Genomic DNA, 15066 nt, shown 5'->3' with positions numbered 1-15066 from the left:
TATTGGAGCAGCTTTTCCCGTTCCTAGATGTAGCACACGGCATTTCAAAAAGCACATGCGCACGCGCACACACACACACAACTCCATAAGTGACCAAAATATACTTTGATGTCACATGTAGATTATATTTACTAAAGTTAGTATTACACTTCTTGGCTATGGACAATCAAAAATTAGATATATAAGTGAATCACCCTGACCAAGATCAACCTATAGCAGAATAGATTATAAGTACTAGTGCCCAGTGTACAAATTCGTGCACATTGAAAGGAAATGAATTAGAACGTGGCCGGCAGGGCGGGGTGGGACTGGGCAAGACAGGCCGGACACACCCTGGAGCCAACCTCCCGCAGTCCTCCCTGGCTGGCTGCACCTGGGGCGGCGCTGCGGCTCTAAGGGCACCTGCGGAGTGAGCAGGGTCCCTTCAGCAGGTGGGGTCCCTCGGCCTTGCCTGCAGGGATCGGGCTGAAACTTGCTCTCTGACATCCCTCAGGGGGTCCCAGATTGCGAGAGGGCAGTTCTTGGGTGATGCCCCCTGAAATCGGGCTCCCTCCTCTCTGGTTCCAGGGTGCATCACCCAAGAACCACCGCTGCCAAGTCAACACAGCTTAGCAGCTCCTGTGTTGAGCGTGTGCCCCTGATGGTCAGTGCATGTCATAGCTACTGGTCGGGTGGACAGTCGGACAGTCGCTTAGCCTTTTATATATATAGATTATCTTTTAGGACCAGCCTAATAAAAGAATCACAGTGTATTAGGAATTGATGTTTTCCAGTGAGACTCTATAAACAAATCTAATTACTACCAAATATACTAAATCTTGAGTCAGACTTTTAGTGTCATTAATGAATTTGCCAATCCATAGGAAAGCATCTAAGAAAATATAAGACGTGATAATTTATGAATATTTTAAAAAATATTTATTGTTGAAAATATTACATATGTCCCCTTTTCCCCCCATTGATCTCTCTCATCCCACCCCCCACCTCCCACCCCAGGCCTTCACAACCCTATTTTCTGTGTTCATGGGTTATGCATATATGCATAATTTGTGAATAAGTTGACTCTTTTCTGAATCAGAACCGATAATGCACCAATGCATCTTGTCACCAATTACCTTTCTGTTACTTATATTTTAACTATAGATGACTATAAATTATAAGAAAATCTTTGACATTTAAATCAGAAAGATATATAGTTTGAGGTATAATGAGGCTAAAATTTCTTATGAGATCTTGGGTGTAATTAGCTATTAATCTCTGATTAGAAGCTTCTGGATGTTTGCTACTGTGATCTTGAAATTAATTATCAAAGAGTCAGGATACACCTCTGGCAACCAATCTTTGGGTGCTAAAATGAAGCAGTGGTGATTGTCACTTATTGGTTATTTATTTAACAAAACTTGGATCAACTGGAATTTTCTGATCATCAGAATCTCCTAGCTCATTCAAACATGGCAGGCAATAATAAATATAGCATTTTTTGGTAACTAAGGGTCTAGCTGTGTTGAGAGTCAATATTAAAACATTTCACTGGTGACCCCAGTACAATAATATACATGTAATTGAGACCACTCTACACATCAGCCTCTGTGCATGCCATGAAATTCTGTTTATTTCAGCTGATGTGACAATCATGGCCCAACTTCTGTCATTTATCTTGTTCTGCAAAAGCACAGGAATGGAAAAATTCTAGTTAATTCACAGGTCTCATTCACTTTTTATTTTATTTTATTTTATTTTTAATAAATCTTTATTCAGATTATTACAATTGTTTCTCCTTTTTCCCCCCATAGCTCCCCTCCACCCAGTTCCCACCCCACCTTCTGCCCTTACGTCCCCCACACTGTCCTCATCCATAGGTGTATGATTTTTGTCCAGTCTCTTCATGAACCCCCCATACCCCTTTCCCCCTGAGAATTATCAGTCCACTCCCTTTCTATGCCCCTGATTCTATTATATTCACCAGATTATTCTGTTCCTCAGGTTTTTAATTCACTTGATTTTTAGGTTCACTTGTTGATAGATATGTATTTGTTATTCATAATTTTTATCTTTACTTTTTTCTTCTTCCTCTTCTTTAAGAATATCTTTCAGCATTTCATATAATACTGTTTTTGTGGTGATGAACTCCTTTAGCTTTTTCTTATCTGTGAAGCTCTTTATCTGCCCTTCAATTGTGAATGATAGCTTTGCTGGGTAGAGTAATCTTGGTTGTAGGTTCTTGCTATTCATCACTTTGAATATTTCTTGCCACTCCCGTCTGGCCTGCATAGTTTCTGTTGAGAAATCAGCTGACAATCGTATGGGTGCTCCCTTGTAGGTAACTAACTGTTTTTCTCTTGCTGCTTTTAATATTCTCTCTTTGTCTTTTGCTCTTGGCATTTTAATTATGATGTGTCTTGGTGTGGTCCTCTTTGGATTCCTTTTGTTTGGGGTTCTGTGCGCTTCTTGGACTTGTAAGTCTATTTTTTTCACCAGGTGGGGGAAGTTTTCGGTCATTATTTCTTCAAATAGGTTTTCAGTATCTTGCTCTCTCTCTTCTTCTGGCACCCCCATAATTCTGATGTTGGTACACTTGAAGTTGTCTCAGAGTCTTCTTACACTATCTTCAACTTTTTGGATTTTTTTTTTTTTTTTGCTTTTTGCTTTTTCGGTTGAGTGTTTTTTGCTTCTTTGTATTTCAATTCTTTGACTTGATTTTTGTGTTCCTCTAGTCTGTTTTTGGGTCTCTGTATAATATTTTTTCAGGCAGTGTATGTTTAATTTCTAGTTGGTCCTTTTTCATATCTTCGAGGGTCTCGTTATATTTATCGGCCTTTTCTAGGATATTCTTAAAAAGCCTTATAACCGTAGTTTAGAATTCTATATCCAGTCGTTTGTTTTCCTCCATTTCTTTCGTTTGTGATTTGATTCTTTGACACCGCATTTTCACTGCTTCCCTGAGTTGGTAAGGTAGATTTGTGTGCTAGGTTTCCAATATGGCCCAGTGGGTCTGCCTCCCCAGTTAACCTGAGGTGGACACTCTTGGTGCACCCCTTTGTGGACTGTGTGTACAGCCTTGTTGTAATTAAGTCTTGATTGTTGTTGGTATCACTGGGAGGAATTGACCTCCAGGCCAGTTGGCTGTAAGGATCAGCTGTGTCTATGCTGGGAGAAGTTCGGTGCTGGAGACAGCCTTATAGGATTAGACTTGCCAAATTGCAATAGCCTCTGTGCTCAGCTTGGATGGGGTGGAGTCTCAGTCTTGGCTTCCTGTCAGCCTTCCCCTTACGCGCATGTGCGCGCCTTCAGACCTCTGCCTTCCCCGGCTCCCGAGTCTCCGCCCAAGAGTCCAGACTCCCCCCACAAGAGCGTGGGTCCCCAGGGGCTCTCCTGGAACCAGGGTTCAGTGCAGTCAGAACTGGGCCCAGTGCAGTCAGGAGCCTCCGACTCCCTTCCACTAGGGAAAGCCTGTGGCAACCTCCGCAGCCTTTGTGCGCACTGGCACGCGCGCGCCTTCAAAATTCTGCCTTCCCCAGCTCCCGAGTCTCCGCCCGAGAGTCCAGATTCCCCCCACAAGAGCCTGGGTCCCCAGGGGCTCGCCTGGAACTGGGGTCCAGTGCAGTCAGGACTGGGGCTCAGTGCAGTCAGGAGCCTCCGACTCCATTTCACTAGGGAAAGCCTGTGGCAACCTCCACAGCCTTTGTGCGCACTGGCACCCGCGCGCCTTCAGACTTCTGCCTTCCCCAGCTCCCGAGTCTCCGCCCGAGAGTCCAGACTCCCCCCGTAAGAGTGTGGGTCCCCAGGTGCTCACCCAGAACTGGGGTTCAGTGCAGTCAGAACTGGGGTTCAGTGCGGTCGGGGGCCGCCCTTCCCTCTGCGCGCACAAAGACCCTTTGCCATACCTCCAATTCTCTGTGAGCTTTTCTCTTTCCTTCTAGTTGTAGAATTTTCACTCAGCCAGCTTTCCTGTGGTTCTGGATGGTGTCCGTTCTGTCTTTTAGTTGTAGTTTTGAAATTGTTGTGCGAGGCAGCAGTTTAGGTGCTTACCTATGCCGCCATCTTGGTTTCTCCCCTCTCATTCACTTTTAACTAGACAGTGCTGCTGAGTTGTATCTGTTCTATATATAATTCAGCACCATTTTCTTTGGCATGACACATACAGAAAACAGATGGTAGATCATCTCCAAGGATGATTAATTGTGGCAATCATTACAAACATGAAGAGAAGGAAACTTAATGCCTGTGACATGTCAAGTGATTTCTTTTTTTTTTCTTTTTTTACTTATTGATTTAGAGAGAGGAAAACATCAATTTTTTGTTCCACTTATTTATGCATTCATTGGATGCTTCTTGTATGTGCCCTGACCAAACCCACAATGTTGGCATATCAAGATGACACTGTAGATAACTGAGCTACCTGGCCAGGGCTCAAGTGATTTCTAACCATCATTTTTTAAATCCTCAAAGTAATCTTGTGAGATAGAAAATATTATCCCCATTTCAGAGATGAGAAGATTGAGGCTTCCCAAAATTAATTAATTCCAAGTCCACATTGCTTGGAATTGAAACCAGGTCTGGGAGATTCCAATGCCTGTGGTCTTCCCCTTTCGTAAAGTTGTCTCTTTTAGGGGAGCATCAATACAATTGGAAAGAGAAACAGAAAAGGCCTTGGTGGGAGCTAAATTCGAATCAATATCAGCTTGTGAAAAAGTTTCAAGTGCCCAGTTAAAATTTATAATCCTGTATGGAAGCAGATCTGCTGATAAGGCAAGGGAATCTGGCTAAAGGGGAAGAAATACAGACTGTCCAGGAGGCGTAGAAAAAGAGGATTAGAACAGTTCAAACTTATAGCCATAGAAATGGAGTCTCTCTCCTCCTTGAACAAGCCAACTAGCTGCCTTGGACATCCAAATAGTCAGAAGTGTCTGAACCAAGCTAGCAGGGGACTGAAAACCAGAAGTCCTTCTGAGGGTCCCTGGTGTTGGGGAGGGACGTCCAGCGAAGCCACCTCCACAAGCAAGTCCACAAGCTAGTCGAGTCGGGTCGCAGTCAACGGTAAACACCTTTGCAGCACGTTTACCGAGGGCAGTGGTCGGCAAACTCATTAGTCAACAGAGCCAAGTATCAACAGGACAACGATTGAAATTTCTTTTGAGAGCCACATTTTTTAAACTTAAACTTCTTCTGATGCCACTTCTTCAAAATAGACTCGCCCAGGCCGTGGTATTTTGTGGAAGAGCCACACTCAAGGGGCCAAAGAGCCACATGTGGCTCTCGAGCCGCGGTTTGCCGACCACTGACCTAGGGTACTAACTACAGACCTCAAGGTTGGTACCAGATGCTGTGACAAGACTTCCCTTGAGGTTCCTTAACCACTTTGCCTTTATTAGTATTCCAGGCAGGAGATGAAGAACCTCATTCCCCAGCAGAATAGTTCTGACAGATTGTCAGGGAAATGGAACAGCCTGAACAAATGGTGGCAGGCAAACTGTAGGACTTAAAGGTGCACTGCGGTGACAAAGCTGTCTCAGAACCCTGGGAGACAGCACTAACCACATCGAGCAGGTGGCAGCGGTCACTGGGAACCAGCCCTTGTCAAGCAGAGGCTTCAGACCAACATCGCACAGTGATAACATCCTACAAACAGCTCTGGCCACACAGCGAAGCACAAACACACACCCTTCTCCAAGATGCGCTCTGTAACACTCAGGTCTCTCAACCCTTCCAACTCAAAGGAGGCAGGTTTTCTTCTTTCTACTAGTCTTTCTTTCTTTCTTTCTTTCTTTCTTTCTTTCTTTCTTTCTTTCTTCTTCTTTCTTTCTTTCTTTCTTTCTTTCTGTATAAAACATTTTATTTTTCAAGTACAGTTGATATACAATATTATATTAATTTCAGGTGTACAACTCAGTGATTAGACACTTATATAACTTACCAAGTGATCACCCTGATAAATCTAGTACCCACCTGACACCATAACACCATTGTTACTCCAATATTATACTATATTCCTTACGCTGTACTTTACATCCCCGTGACTGTTTTATAGCTACCAATTTGTACTTCTTAATTCCTTCACCTTTTTCATCTATCCCCCAACCCCCCCCCATCTAGAAACTGTCAAAATTGTCTCTGTGTCTATGAGTCTGTTTCTGTTCTGCTTATACACAATGGAATACAACTCAGCCATAAAAAAATAATAATAATGAAATCTTGCATCTGCAACAACATGGATGAACCTAGAGGGTATTGTGCTGAGTGAAATAAGTCAGAGAGAGAAAGACAAGTGCCATGTGATTTCACTTCTATGTGGAGTCTAAAAGACATAATAAAGGGAGGCAGGTTTTTAAAGATGCTATCAGCTCTCAACTTGCACCTGTACTCCCTCCTCCTTTGTGTATGTGCAGGTTTAGACTCTGAGCTTTGGCCAGGCCTAGGATAGCAGCAAATTATTCCCGTGACATTGTGGGAGAGAAGATGGAAAGGGGGCTTCAGTGCATGGTGCTCTGAGCATTGCACACCCTTAGGATCAGAAGTGGAAATGGGGCAGTCTCACTCAGTGATTGCATTTCCAGTGCTGCTGCCCAGGAGCAGGAAACGAAGACATAACGTGGGGCTTTCTTCTAGGTTGCCCCACATTTCCCACATTGCCTTCTCTCGCACCCCTAAGAAGCAAACTGAGGCCTCTGTAGACCCTGTTCATCCAAATCTGAATATTCTCCCCTTTTAGCCCCATTTCCGCAACTCCTATTTTAAAAGAAGATTTATTTGGGTTCATTGACTAAAATTATGAGAAAATGCAAATAACAAAAAGAGCAATTTCCTGAAAATCTACATTAATTGCAATGGAGAAGAATCTAATACTTCTTCCTTTTACCCTATAAAGTTTTTGGCCTGTAGTTAATTTTTAATTATCTAAAATTAATTTTAGAATCAAAATCAATTCACTCCCCCACTTGGAAAACCCCCTGAGTCATTCTCCATAGAGAGGCTCTTGTAAACAGGATATTTGATTTTCTGTCCTCAAAACAGCCCTGAGCAGCAGGTCTTATTACCATTCTCATAGGTAGGGAAACTGAGGCAAGGAGGGTACAAGCATTCATCTGATTGTCATACAGCTGGGGAGTAGGCAAGTGAGGGGAGAGAAATCAGAGCCTCATTACACTAAGCCTGGGGCTCTCAATAGACAAATTATCTCTCATTTTTCTGTAAAACCAAGTTGTTAAGGACATTTTAATAGCTTATTATTCTTTGTAGTTTTAGGGAAGTTAGAAAGTCCTTAAAAGCAAAAATGAATGTCAATTCTAGGAGCTGGAGATCTTTGCACCCACCAAAATCAACAGGTAAAGAACTACCAACCTAGCCGGTTTGGCTCAGTGGGTAGAGCGTCAGCCTGTGGACTGAAGGGTCCTGGCTTCGATTCCAGTCAAGGGCACGTACCTTGGTTGCAAGTTCCCCGGCCCTGGTCATGGTGCATGCTGGAGGCAATCACTGTGTCTCTCTCACATAGATTTTCCCTCTGTCTCTCCCTCTCTTTTCATTCTCTCTAAAAATCAATGGAAAAATATCCTCAGGTGAGGATTAACAACAACAAGAACCAAAATAAAAATAAAAAGGCAAAGAACTCCCTAATGTTAAGTGGGAGGTGGCTTAGATGTGTTTCCAAAACAAATGACAAATATAAGTCCATTTCTTGGCATGATAAAATAGATACAATCATTTATATTTTTGAATTGAGAAAACCAGAGAGGTATTCTGCTGGAATTCACAACAGCCACACCAGTCTTGTGGGACCGAGCCCTTAACCTGCGGAATTCGATGCTATCTCCAGGTAGATAGTATCAGAATTGAGTTGACTTGTAAGACACCCAGTTGGTGTCGGAGACTTACTTGTTGGATAGTTTTGGGAAACCTCCATCCCTACACATGGGAATTGGGTGCAGAACCCTCTAAACACATAAAGGAGTTACGTATGTATTGGGATACAGTTCTCTGTGGACCTCTTGTTTATCTAACAGCCGTGGGCAAACTACGGCCCGCGGGCCGGTTCCGGCCTGTTCGGCTGTTCTATCCGGCCCGCGGAGCCAAAAGAGCGGAGGGTTCTCTTGCTCTCCCCTCTGCTCCTTCACCAGCAGCAGTGTTAACATGGCAACGTCGGGAAACACGGCCGCAGCTCCTTCTTCTGAGTGGGCGGATTTATACCCGCCCATTCAGTAGAAGGAACAACCTCTCAATCTTCCAGATGCTCCTTGTAATGCCCGCGGACGCGTCCCCCGACATCACCCTGGGAATGCGTAGACACGTTATCGTGGTGATGTAGGGAGACACGCCCCTGGAGAGCACAGAATCAGAGCATTAGCTAAAAAGGAGACCAACAACACTGTTCCCACTGAAGTTGATATTTTAAAGACCAAAAACCTTTCAACCCAGTCTACATTGCCATCTACATCTACGTCCCGGGCATAATTTGGAAGTTGCACTAAAGAAAATGTTTAATTTACTGTTTACACATTTTGTTCTTTTCTATTTGTTTTAGTTTTAAATTATTTTATTATATTTAAGTTTAATTTGAAAGGCTTTTGCACCTTTCCTTTGTTAGGCAATTTTATTTTGCCTTTGCCATCTTCAATATAAGGTATGTTATTGTGCTATGATTCCTCCATTTTTTGAAGTTTCAAATTATAATAATTAGTGTTTACATTCTTCTTGTTAAAATGTTTGAAATGAATAAAACTATTGAAATTAAAAAAAAAAAAAAGACCGTACCCTTTTATGTAATGATGTTTACTTTGAATTTATATTAGTTCACACAAACACTCCATGCATGCTTTTGTTCCGGCACTCCGGTCCAGTTTAAGAACCCATTGTGGCTCTCGAGTCAAAAAGTTTGCCCACCCCTGATCTAGCATCTTGCAAGCTGCTTACCTGCCCTTCGCTCTGGACTACATTTTTAAGGATGTTTGTATAGGAAACGGTTTGGAAAGCTAGAAGTAGTGTCTCCCTCTGGAGTAAAAGGCAGGCATGCTTACTACCCACTATAAAAGATTTGAATTTTCACCCGGTTGGCGTGGCTCAATGGGTTGGAGTATCGTCCTGTGTACCAGAAGGTCACAGGTTCAGTTCCCAGTCAGGGCACGTACCTGGATACAGGGTCAATCCACTCCTCGGGTGAGGATAAAAATAATAATAACATTTAAAAATAACAAAAGATTTGAGTTTTCTAAGTTCAAGGTTCCCTCCTAAAATGTGACCCATTGCACCTGCAGGTATTATCTGGCCCCCTCAGTATCACCCTATGATACTGAGGCTTGGAGAAATGGCACAAAAAATGCTGATGCTCCAGCTATTGCTATGGCTTTGAGAATTCTACGTCTTCCACGAGGCTCTGTGAAATCACGGCAGGCTAACTTCAGAGCTTGCAAATAGCTAAAATCCAATCCTTCACAGTTTTGAGAGCACTTTATTCTAAACAATATGTTGGTCAGTAGGGTTTTATAGCTTCAGATTTTGGCTTTTGTTTGGTATAGTCACCTTTACAACCCTAGAGAATAGTGCCAAAATTGAGGAAATCAAGCCATCCCCTCCTAGAGTGATATTGGGTACAACGAGGGACAAAAATGCTAAAAGGTTTTCAGCATGTATTGCACAAGAGTAGACTGATATAATGGAAACCACATGCATTTGGTGTGCTCAAGTCTCAGTTCTGCCCCACGCCACCTATCTGAGACTAAAAAGCCACCTAATTTCATTTACATTTGAATCCATCGTCTACTAAACAGTTCACATGAGAGTGAAATGAGATGATAGCATTTGAATAATAGTAATACATTTTGCTACCAACTAACCTAAAACAGCCAACAGTGTCTATCTTTGGAAAACTTGGCTATTGAGGAAACAGTAAAACAAATTTTCAAGATGAGTTTGCTCTTAACCTAAAACTTTTTATATGTTAGGTCACTGACAACCATTTGTCTATTTGTAACAACCTTAGTTTTATCTTTCTAAAAGCTTTGCCAAGCCAGGGAAAAAGCATTCGATATTTGAAAATATGACCCACGTCCCAATCTCAAGGTCTGATGACTTTCTTTCCCATAACCATAGAATCACATGTCCTATAATACTGGTAGTCAATACTTTTTTTAAAACGATAGCCATAAAGCCACCGTGGCTGTCTATATCCCCAGACAACCCTTAGAGGCACAGCTGCTGAAATGCTGAAAATGAAGCCATATGTCAATTCCTCAAAACATGTTGAATGCCAGTTTCTTAAAACGTAAGTAGCAGGTGAGGTTTTTGTTTCTGCTTTTAAATAGCAGTGAGGCATCCCTATTCCCAAATTGATGATGTCTAAGCACACAACAAAGCCAGATCTAAGCTGTCTTTTTATAGTTTTCAATCTTCAATGAATTCTGAGGAGAAAAAAACTCCTTTCCATTCTACTGTGATACTTTTTTGGCACTTAATTTGAGATTATGGTAGATCAGCAAAAACCTGGGTAATTAAAGCATCAAGGTGAAGATAACCAAACACTTTGAAGTGGTGTTTCCTTGCTATATTGTAGACAGGAACAATTAATCCAAGAGGCCAAGGGACTTTGTTATGGGAAGCAAGCCTGGCCTGACCTTGCTAGAGCCAAGACTCAATGGCCACTGGGGTTGACCAAGGGGACTTTCAAGCTCACCCAAAGGTCATTTCAACTATGGCATCTGATTATTCTTTCATGTGCCTCCATTTTATCCTCTAGATCAGGGGTGGGCAAACTTTTTGACTCGAGGGCCACAATGGGTTCTTAAACTGGACCGGAGGGCCGGAACAAAAGCATGGATGGAGTGTTTGTGTGAATTAATATAAATTCAAAGTAAAGGAGCGGAGGGGAGAGCAAGAGAACCGGATAGAACAGCCAGATCCGGCCCGCGGGCCGTAGTTTGCCCACGGCTGCTCTAGATATTTTTTATCATACCTTTATATCACTCTATGCCACCTACTAGTTCATCTGTTAGGTTCCTCAATTAAAATCAGGGACTATATTTATTTAACTACCCACTGTCAGTAATGAACACAGTTGCCTAATAAATTTTTTTGAATTTCAATTGAATTAATAAGTGAATAAAATATAATAAGTAGTCTGGTACATTAGAGGCCAAAATACCAGCAGGGAATTTGCCATCCAGGAGGCCTTGGAATAGTTGGGACAGGAAACTCCGGTAATGAGGCAGTATTGTAGCAAGTGAGGTGAGTTGGATTTATACTTCAAAACTCCAATTAAATTTCCTTTTTCTTTCATAAAGGAGAGTTGGTCCCAAATGTTTAGGAGAAAAAAGCTGACACCTTTGCCTTCTTCCTTCCCTCTTATTACCTGGGGTACAAAATAGAGCTTGGACTTTAAAATTGCGAAAGGCTAGGAACCTCTAAAGGTGGCAGCGCAGGTCAGAGTGGAGCAGTTTCTGAGATGCATCTAGATGAGGAACAGAAGACTTGCTCCTCACGGATTCTGAGTGGGAACAGACCAGGGAGCTGTTCCATGCTAAGGAGGCTGCCTCAGCTTCTTTTCTCCATCAGAAGAAGGCCATACGTTGGCCTGTGGGTCCAGTGATCAGACCCTGTGTCTAGGGCGAGCTTCACGGCTCTTCACTTACCCATGTGCCCAATTGCGCCCATCTTTTCTGTATACCTGCCTTGGCAGGCAGTCTTTATTATTAAAGGTATGTTATCATCTTCCTCTTTACGTTTCACATTTTCAACTAGCATCTTCTCTCTCATGATCATCTGCAGTTCTAAGAGGTAAACTTAGCGAATATATTATTCAACCAATACAAATAGCTTCCAACTTTATGGTTTACACACACACTAGTCATTAATGATAGTTAACATCTTCACACCCCCACTGAACCAGAATTAGCATCTTTATAAACTGAACTAGAGGCCAGGTGCATGAAATTCGTGCACAGGGTAGGGGGTGTCCCTCAACCCAGCCTGCACCCTCTCCAATCTGGGACCCCTCGAGGGATGTCCGACTGCCCGTTTAAGCCCGATCCCACCCTAAATGGGCAGTCGGACATCCCTCTCACAATCCAGGACTGCTGGCTCCCAACTGCTTGCCTGCCTGCCTTCCTGATTGCCCCTAACCGCTTCTGCCTGCCAGCCTGATTACCCCCTAACCACTCCCCTGCCAGACTGATTGATACCTAACTGCTCCCCTGTCAGCCTGTTTGCCCCTAACTGCCCTCCCCTGCAGGCCTGGTCACCCCTAACTGCCCTCCCCTGCAGGCCTGGTCCCCCCCAACTGCTCTCCCCTGAAGGCCTGGGTCCCTCCCAACCGCCTTTCCCTGCAGGCCTGGTCACCCCCAACTTCCCTCCTCTGCCGGCTTGGTCATCCCTAACTGCCCTCCCCTGCAGGCTTGATTGCCCCCAACTGCATTCCCTTGCAGGCCTGATCCCTCCCAACTGCCCTGCCCTGCTGGCCTGATCACCCACAACTGCCCTCCCTTGCAGGCCTGGTCCCTCCCAACTGCCCTCCCTTGCTGGCCATCATGTGGTGGCCATCTTGTGTCCACATGGGGGCAGGATCTTTGACCACATGGGGGCAGCCATCTTGTGTGTTGGAGTGATGGTCAATCTGCATATTACTCTTTTATTAGATAGGATAGAGGCCTGGTGCACCGGTGAGGGCGAGCTGGTTTGCCCTGAAGGGTGTCCCAGATCAGGGTGGGGGTTCCCTTGGGACATGGGGCGGCCTGGGCGAGGGGCCTGTGGTGGTTTGCAGGCTGGCCACACCCCCTGGTGACCCAAGCGGAGGCCCTGGTATCTGGGGTTTATTTATCTTCTACAATTGAAACTTTGTAGCCTGGAGTGGAGCCAAGCCTTCTGCCTGCTTCGGGGGGCCACCATTTCTTTTGGGATTTATGTATCTTCTATAATTGAAACTTTGTAGCCTTAAGCGGAGGCCTGGGCCGGCCAGGGTGTGCGGAAAGCTTGGCTTCCTCCATCACTGGGGGCAACCCTAGCCTCCTGCTCTTTCCAGCTCCGTGGCGGCAGCCATTTCTGTTGGGATTTATGTATCTTCTATCATTGAAACTTTGTAGCCTTGAGTGGAGGCCTAGGCCGGCAAGGGCAGGCGGAAAGCTTGGCTTCCTCCATTGCCGGGGAAACCCAAGCCTCCCTCCTGCTCTCTGTGGCCGTAGCCATCTTGGTTGGGTTTATTTGCATATTTGCTCCTGATTGGCTGGTTGGCGTGGCTTGTGGGCGTGGCCTGTGGGTGTAGCAGAGTGGTGGTTAATCTGCATATTACTCTTTTATTATATAATATATAGAAGAGGGGAGGCTCTGATGAATTAAGAATTATTCCACAAATCCCTCTTTACCAAACAAGAGAATATTATATAGTTTCTATAACACTTTAAGATAGATAAGCTAATGATTATCTCTCTTATCTACTGACACATGTCCAATGCCTACACATTGGCTTATACGTCTATTCAACAAACATTGGTTAAATGAATTAATGAATGGTCTTCCTTTATTAATTTTTATCTAGATTTTGCAATTTTAAGGTTGAAGGAATTAAAACCTGAAATGTAAATGCATCTCTAATTCATCTCTATTGGAGATGGTGAACACGTATTATTCCTGAATAATATTCTTTTTACACACCCCTCTCCTTTTCTGTTGTTATAAACCTTCAACCTCTCCTTAATAGTCTCAGAACCTTGAGCTCTTGGTTCAGAATCCCCAGGCTCAGATCACTCCCACATTCTCCCAATTTCACCCTACATGATTCTCTTTACTCTCAGTTTCTGGTCCTCTCGCTGTAGCCTCTGGTCTAGAAAATAACCACTGCATTAATGTGTTCTTTCCAAACTCTCGGTTAAAATTTAATTATTAATAAGAAAATAATAAAGTGGCAAAAGACATTTTCTGCATTACTCCTGAAGACAGTAATTTATATGACTTGGAGTTCACATAACTAACTTACTGTGTCATAAATAAACTTACTTTTTATTTTGGTATAAATAAAATCTAAAAATAAAATATGTCAGGAATAATGACAAATAGATTTAATTAATTTTGTGATTTATTCCATTTCAATGGGTTTGTCAAGATCATTTTTTTTTTTTGCTCACTAATAGAATTATATGCACTGCTTACAACATAGCACATGGTAATAATTTCCACCATTTCATTGTCATTATGATTATAATCATCAGAATTATTAGATTGGTTATTTGCCTTTCTGCAGATAAAATTATCCCTTAAATGTGGGGGGAGGGGGGGGGAATCTACATCCATTGAAATTCTTTCCTATCCCAGTAGCTTAATATACTTACTCGCTCTGTCATTTCTTGGCATTGTTTTGTAAGGAGACTGTAACCAAGGGCCACAAAGTGACTTTGGGGTACAAAGGAACTGGTCCTCTTCTCCCCGGGGTAGGCTAAAACCTAGAGACCTGAGAGGCCTGAGCTCTGCTCTAATCAGTGTAGAAGAGAAACTCTCTCTCCCATCCTGCCCTAGAGAAGGTCTTAGAACCTCAGGGCAGGAACACGGGTTCATTAATTCTTCACCGAGTACTCTATGGCAATAAGAGGAACCTGCCTTGGCCTCCAGTAGTTATTACCAGGCCAACTTCAGAGCAGTCCACCATTTCACTCTTTCCACATTCTTCCTCCATGAACTATAAGCAGTACGAATTACTAGTAGTATATACATACACTGAAACAGTTTAGTCCAAATTAAATTGAAAAGTCATCTTAATTAGATCGTGGGTTTCAGACACAAACATTCCTGCTTCTCAGTGCTGTCACTACTACCAATGGCTGAGCAATGGCACCCGGCCCACACCCTCTGCAGGTCTGCTTCTGTTGACACGAACCGACACCATCAGTGCCTGTGGCAGTAATTGTAGCAAGTGCTCAGCACGGTTCCTGGCAAAGTGTAGAAGCAGTGAAATACTGTTTTAAAATCCACGTGCATCTCTTCATACATAACATTATTGCTCAACCCTTTCCTCGAAGAAAATTGGAATTGTTCTAGAATGAAGACAACGAAGAAGAAACAACAAATGTTCATATGTTCTTACAACTCACAAATAGG

This window comes from Plecotus auritus, assembly GCF_963455305.1.
Source record: "Plecotus auritus genome assembly, chromosome: 12".
In the NCBI taxonomy this organism is placed as follows: domain Eukaryota; kingdom Metazoa; phylum Chordata; class Mammalia; order Chiroptera; family Vespertilionidae; genus Plecotus; species Plecotus auritus.
Note: the sequence above shows the minus strand (reverse complement) of the source record.